The 8,159-nt window shown below is 34.8% G+C and overlaps 1 pseudogene; it reads right to left on the minus strand.

The window, feature by feature from the left end:
• Positions 1-5,134: 5,134 nt before the first annotated feature.
• On the minus strand, positions 5,135-6,086 carry LOC140515424 (olfactory receptor 4A15-like; annotated as a pseudogene).
• Between the last annotated feature and the right edge of the window lie 2,073 nt (positions 6,087-8,159).

Genomic DNA, 8,159 nt, shown 5'->3' on the forward strand with positions numbered 1-8,159 from the left:
TAGTTAGTCTTTCACAATATGACTGTTATGGAAGGGTTTTGCATAACTACATATATGCAACCTCTTGAATTGCTTGCCTTCTCAGTGGGGATGAGTAAGGAGGGAGGAAGGGAGAGTAGTGGGAACTCAAAAGTTTTAAAAACAAATGGGAAATATGATATACAGGAAATGGGGTACAGAAATCTATCTTGCCCCACAAGAAAGTAGAAGGGATAAGGATGAGAGAGGGGAGGGTTGTGATAGAAAGGAGGGCAGACTGGCAATCAAAATGCATGCTGTCTTGGGGTGGGTGGAGGAAAAAGACGGGGAGAAAATTTCTAACTCAAAATCTTGTGGAAGTGTCAGTTGAAAACAAAAAATAAATAAAATTTGTGAAAAAGTTTACTTCAAAGTACAAAATGAAAGAGGCAAAAAAGAAATCAAAGTGCTCCAGGAAAGACTGACTTTAAAACTTCGTCTTATTGTGTTTAAGCATTACAATAAATATAATAGTATATTTTTAAAAATCTGTAGCACAAATAGAGGATTTTTTGAAAAACATGGTATCTTGGCATTAGTGTCAGAAGTCATCTTAGAACCATCAGGGAGTATCAAAATATGTTGTACAGAAATAAACCTTATATTGCCTTTCATTACAATATTAAGGTTGTTTACTAATTTAAATTCATCCTCCACTTATGCTACTATTCTTTTACCTACAAGATTTTCAAATAAACTGTTTGACAGCACTAGTCAGTCAGTCAGTATAGTTTCTTTAAGGCTGTGTGCCAGTGGTAGGAGAAAATCATGTATTGAGAGATCCTTACCCTACAAAAAGCTAGTGTACATACACAAACACACATACACACATGTGTGTATATACATATGAATATGTGCATATATATTGTTAAAAATGAAACTTAATATGGTGTTTGTCATTAGCTGCTAAAAAGTAAATCTTATATATCATAACTAGTGATTAAGTTGCATTGATCATTCATGAGAATTTCCACCTCTCAGAGACCTTGTGAAATTTATGTACCATTTCCCATCACAAATTTGTGAGAGAAAGTATTATTATTTATTCCTGTTTTAAATCAACTTAATGCAGTGTGAGATTAAAGTCTGTATCTGTCTTAAATTTATCCAATTATTGCAAATCTTTATCCAAATAAAAAATTCCAACATCACAGCAAAGTTTCCATTCAAATACATTTATATACGTGTGGATGTGCATGTGTGGATGTGTGTATTCACTCACAAATAGGGATATATATGACATATATAAGTCAAATACACGGTGACCTTTGAAGGGAAGAAGTTAAAAGAATGGGGATGAGAAGGGGCTTATATCAGAAAAAGTCTCCCTAAGTAGATGTCCTTAAGTTCACTCTTGAAATAAACTAAGGAATCCTGAAAAAAGAAGTCTAGTGGGAGAGAATATCAGGACGGGGGAGAGTCAGTGATCAGGTCTAGAGATGAGAGATATGGAGCCTGGTATGTGAGAAATAGGAAGGAGTACATTATAGATAAATCAAGGAGAAACTGAAGGCAAGTTAGCTGTAAATAGATGGGAAAGGTAAGAAGAGGCCAGGCTTTGACACGCTTAAAAATACCAAAGAAATAGTTTTAAAACGGCAAACATATTCAGGCACACACACACATACACCCACACACACACACGCAAGAAAATGAATGATCAACAACATTCATATACACATATGTGTGTGAATATGTGTATGTATTAAGATTTGGCTTGTTTCAACATGAGTTAAATTTCTATTTCTATCATCTCTGTCTATTTGTCTTTATCATCCATATATATACATATGTATACATATATATATATATATATAATGTTATGATATAGATAGATATAGATGGTATAGAAATGTATTTGCATTTCTACCTCTGACATATTGTTGCATTGAACACCAGCCAAAGCCTGACAAAACCTTGCCTATTCAAGGTAAATGATCTCAATATTGCTTTGTTACCTGAAATTTCTCCTCATTTATCATAAAGACACTTCACACAAGGCCTAGATGTAGTCTCAAATGACAGCTTTACTGTGGGAACTCGACATGTCTGGGAATCCCTTTTTGGCACCACATCTTAGAGCAGTGGTGAGGAACCTGCATCCTGAAGGCTACAGTAAGCCTTCTAGGTTCTCAAATGTGACTTTTAAATGATTTGGGTCGCACTTGAAGACCTAGAGGGCCACATGTAACCTCCAGGCCACAGGTTCCCTACCACTCTCTTAGAGTTTCTGCTTGAATATTTCTAAGTTATGTGGGCATTTGTACTTGAATACCCAGAAAACAGAACAAGAGCTTATGTGTATAGATTTGTGTTAGATCATGCCTGTATAAAACGTACAGGGGAAAAAATCTCGCAGAATTGGGGGAGCAAGAAAGAACTAGACTAGGAAAACCATATTGTCCAAAGCCGTAAAATTAAAGAGAAAGGAATTAAAACTCGTGAACTTGAATTCACTTCACAAAAATCATATATTGACTATTATGTGTAGAATCTGAACCCAAATCTTCTAATTCAGAAGTCAGCATTCTTTCCACCATACTATGAATGATTTCAAATATTTCAACTAGCCCCATAGATATTTAAGCATTTTTTTACTCATTTCAGTTGTGGCCAACTCTCTGTGACCCCATTCTGGGGTTTTCTTAGTAAAGATATTAGAGTTATTTGCCATTTCTTTCTCATTTTAAAGATGAGGAACTAAGGCAGACAGGGTTAAGTGACTTGCACAGGATCACATAGCTAGTAAGTGTCTGAGGCTGTACTTATAAGGATGAGTCTTCTTGATGCTAGGACCAGTGCTCTATTCATTAATCCACCTATCTTGCCCTGTAGCAGAAAAAATGAGCCAAATCTAAAAGATTCTGGCCAGGAATCAGCGCATGCCAAACTTAACTCCTGTAAGGTTACATTTATTATCCAATCCACAACTTCCCCTTTCCCTCACCTTTTGAACTTTTTTCCTTACAAGAAGCTGAAAATATTACTTTAAGAGATAACTTGGATCAAGTGAAGACATATGAGAAAGATACTTTTTTTCTTCCACTTTGTGGATAAGATGATGAAGATTATAATGACCTTGATGATTTTGATGAATTTTCATTGCAAAAATTAAGAAAAATAAAATGAAACAACTCATTCAGAGAGAGGATTCTAGGAAGATGGAAGAGGAGGTCAGAAATTCCAAGTTCTCAAGATTTTCTCCCCACAACTGAGTTAAAATAGTACCTTAGGGCGAAGAAAATATGGACAGAGATAAATAAGAACAGGGGCAAAATCAAGGTCTTCCTGGGACAATTTGAGAAGATCAGAAGAAAAATCCCAGGACAAAGTTTGGTCCCTGCGAACAGGAAACACCTCCAGGCCAAGTTCTCTTTTAAGAAAAAAAGGCAAGAGACTTAAACAAGTGGCATGTCCTGGGGTTATATGGTTTTTGAGGCTGCATTGGCCCCAGCCACAGGAACTTTTACTCCAGAATGTGATGGGAGTTGGGCATTTGAGCCCTGGGAGACTGAGGGAAGCTCTGCTGATAAATAAGGCCAGATCCAGCTGTGCTGGAAAGAGCTGCGGGGCTAGATGGAAGCAGCACATCCCCAGTGAATAGAGAAGTTGTGGGACAGAAAGCCTCTGACTGTGGGCACTTACAGGAGATTGGAGTTTTGGCTTTGTTTCCAGGCAGGAGGGGAGAACTGAAGATTTGGGACTAGAGGCATCATTCCCCATACTCTAGGGCTGGAGGTGATTACAAAAATTAAGCTATTACCACAAAAAAAATGTACAGGGAAAGGAGAGAGAATCCAACCATATTATGGGAATGGAGATGACTGGGGAACATCTTGAAAGGAAGATGCTGAAAGAAACCTCCAAAGAGTAATGTCAAATGGTCACCCGAAGAAAAAGAGCTTTAAAAGATTTTTTAAAAGAGTTTAAAAGCCAAATGACAGAGATGGAAGGAAAAATTTAAAAATTAAGAATAAAAAAAAAACCAACAAGGTTATGAAAGGAAAGTCAATCTATTAGAAAAGGAGATCCAGAATCTTAAGGAAGAAAATGACACTTTTAAAAGCAGATTTGGTCAAAGTGAAGCCAAAAAAAATTTTAAGAGATCAAGAAATAGTTAAACAAAATATGAATAATGAAAAAATATAAGAGAAGGTAAAACATTTTATAAGGAAAATAACAGATTTGCAGAATTGATCAAGAAGAAAAAATATAAAAATAATCAGACTGAATTTTATGATCAGAAAAAGAACCTTGATACAGTAACACTAGAAATAATTAAAGAAAAGAGTCATGAAGCATTAGAGTAAGGGGGGTTGGAGAAGAGTAGAAAGGAAAAAATATACATTGGTCACCACTTAAAAGAGATCCTACGAGGAAAACTAATAGGAATATCATAGTCAAAATCAGAAATCCCCAGTTCAACGATAAAATACTAAAAGTGTTAAGATTAAAACAGTTTAAATATGATGGAGCCACAATTACAGTCACACAAAACCTAGCAGCAGAGATTTATATTAGAAACTTGGACCAATAATAACTTCAAATTAAGAGATGAATTAATTACTTTTCCCCCTTTGTCTGGAATATCCACCCAACACTACAAACACATCATATGACATATCAATTGCCATCTTTAAACATATTTGAACAATATTTTTCTTAGGATGATCTCTGCACCTTTGTTAGAAGAATTTATTGCTCTTAAAATGTCAAAAAGAATGGTTCACCCTGTTGAACCATGATGCTTTCAAAAATTTTATTTTTAGTTGCAAATTATCTCCCTTCATGCATATATACTCTCCCCCAGCCATTGAGAAGACAAGGAACATAAAGTTTATTATACATATGAAACTGTGTAAAACATTTCTACATGTCACATTACAGGAAAAAAGAAAACAAAGAGAAAAAATATACATCAATCTCACTATCTGGATAGAATCGAACCACCATGATCTTACAGAAATAGTTCCAATGACAACAAAAATGTGACTTTTAATACTAATGGCAGAAAGTTTACATTTTTTCTTGATTTATTCATGTTCTGCTTTCTCAGCCTCAAAAACCATTACATTCTAGGAATGTAACAGTCTTCTATCATTTCCCTGGCGAAACCTCATTGCTTGGTCAGGAAATCCATTACCTTACAGCTGGACATCATTTTTCTGTTGCAAATCTTCCTCATGGCATTTTTCATTTCTGTGTTTCTCAGAGTGTAGATCAAAGGGTTCAGCATAGGAGTGATGACAGTATAAAAGACAGTTAGAGATTTATCAATGGGGAAGGTACAGACAGGCCTATCCTACATGAAAATACAAGGGACAAAGAAGAAGACAACAACTGTAATGTGGGAGATGCAAGTAGAGAGGGCTTTTTGTCGACCTTCTGAACTTTGGGCTTTCAAAGAGTGTAGAATGACCCCATAGGAGACAAGCAAGAGTACAAAGACAACTGTGCATATGGCTCCCCCATTGGCAACCACTGAGATGCCAATTATATAGGTAGATACAGGAAAGTTCCAGTAAAGGGTACATGTCACAAGCAAAGTGATCAATAACATTGGGTCCACAGAATGGGAGAATAAAAATGAAAAGCACCTGAACTATTGAATGCATGAAACCTCCAATCGAGGATACCAACAACAGCAGAACACATATACGCCATCTCATAATAACTAAGTAATACAAAGGTTTGCAGATGGCTACATAGCGATCATAGGCCATAAAAATGAGGAGGAAAACTTCAGCTCCACCAAATAGGTGTGCCAAGAAGAGCTGCACCATGCAAGCTTGGAAAGAAATGGTTACCTTTTCATAGAGTATGTCTAGGGTCATTTTAGGGACAAGGATAGTGGAATAGATAGCATCCATGAAAGATAAGAAGGTAAGAAAGAAGTACATAGGGGACCTCAAGCTCTTACTTCCAATGACAGTTATGATAGTCAGGATGTTGCCCACCATAGTTGATGTGTAGATAATTAAGAATACAGTAAATAGTATTTTTTGTACCTCAAGATTCTGGGTAAGGCCCAGGAGGACAAACTCAGTGACATTGTTGCTATTTACCATGCTTTTTAGGGGGAAGAGGAAAGTGAGAGTAGCTGTTTATCAGATATAGCATCAGACTTGTAGTTAGGGGAGCCTTGCGTTCAGTTCTCATGTGTGCCCTTTCTTACAGATAATCCACTTAACATTTATGGGCATCAGTTTCCTCACCAGAAAACTGGTCATAACATAGCACTCCCTGCTTCACAGAGCTTTTCTAGGGCAGAGGGTAAAAAAGAAATGATGGATATTGTCTGCAAATTTTAATATTGTCCATAAAATTTGGCTTTTCTTTCGTGGTTTCAGCAGTGAAATTTTTACCTATAAATGTAATTATAGAAAATAAGCATTTTATTGATGCCCTTTTTACATCACTTTCGTTTTTCAGTATGTCCCTGTACATCTGAAAGTACATGAAATGAACCTTACTCATAGCTTCACTTCTTTGTAACAAAAGGAATAAGGCATTGTTTCTCAAGTATTTCCTGTGACGAGTTTGAACACAATAATTGCATTACATTTCAATTGTCCTTTCTATTTATGTTATTGTTTATTTTGTGGAGATTGTTTCCTGTTTTCTAGCTATTTGACTATGCTTTGATTCATTAAAAATCTATTATTTCTCTAAGTTCCAGGTATTCAAATGTTCTGATAATACAAACATGTTCTGTCATATTTGAGTATTCCTCAATAAATGGACACCTATGTTGTTTTTACTTTTTGTTCCTTCAAAAATTAATTTAATGATAATTTCATTATACAAAGGTACTTTTGCTGTTGTCTTCTGGAGTGACGTACTGGCGATGAGTTTCCCCATTTCTAATGGCATGAGTATTTTAGTTTATTTTTGGAAACAAAACTTTTTAAATTGACCTGTCAGTGTTGTTCTAAAATTTCAAAGACACTCCCACTTCAATAACAATATTTTTTCTCACATAACAAGTAAAATGGTAGTGATTGTGGTGAAAAGAAGCTAAGGCACAGAAATGTGAGACTGATTCAAGGTCCCCTCATCACTTATATGACAAGATTTGTACTTTTTACATACTTAAGTACTTTCTTTAAGTAATCTGAGGGCTATCCAAATGACACTCCATCACTTGTTTTATTCAATCAATTGGGGTTTGTCCCATTGTAAAAATAAGGATATTTTTCTCTATAATACCCTTATTATAGTGGAAATAATCCATCAAAAGATGTCATTTTAAACTACTATTTAAACTTTTCCAAATATGTTTATCATATTATAAGATTGAAAGTATACTAAATAAATGCATAATTTCTTTTTAAAATAAAGGGACCTGTTATAGAACTAAAAAACATCAAGTACAATGTAAATGTCATAAATAATTATCATTGTTATATTATCATCATCACCTCATGTTCATTAGATATATCTACGAGGAGGGAAGAAATAAAAGATACCATGCATTTTTTCCTGCTTTTGACTTTGTCTGAACTTTTTGTCTTCTTAATAGTCAAAATTGGATCACTAAAATATTCTCTGGAAATTAATAGCATATGCCATTTTCTGAACATTTTCCTAAGCTTGAACTTCATATTTTTCTAGCCTCTGTAGAGATATTAATTCAAAATGGATAATGGTATAATATATCCCATGTATTTTACATCTCAAAATAATCAGCTGAATCATTCAATTTCATGATTAATTTCATGAAAAGAATAAAAATTGGTCATATGAGAAGATGATCTCCAGGGATTTTTTAAGTGATTTAATTCTTTATTTTGATAATAAAGACTCTTTTTCATTTCTCACTGAAACAGGTGAAAAAAAACCACTCATTCAACTTAGGTTAGCAATGATAATCTTAAGGCACAACACAGTTTGGGATAGAATCAGAAATGTGAATTACTTTTATAAATAAATTACCTCTCCATAAAGTGAATTGCTCCGAGTCCTTGATTCTGATATATTTTCCTTGTGTTGAAAGACAGAAGCTAAGGTCAATGAAAATGCTACTGAGTACCATTTACTTTGGTATCACCACGGAGACAGAAAAGTCCATGGTAATTCATTTCAATTTAAAAGGTCTATATGGATCTTATTATTTCCAATTTTTCGTCCAATACCCTCAC

This window comes from Notamacropus eugenii, chromosome X, assembly GCF_028372415.1.
Source record: "Notamacropus eugenii isolate mMacEug1 chromosome X, mMacEug1.pri_v2, whole genome shotgun sequence".
NCBI classification, from domain to species: Eukaryota; Metazoa; Chordata; class Mammalia; order Diprotodontia; family Macropodidae; genus Notamacropus; species Notamacropus eugenii.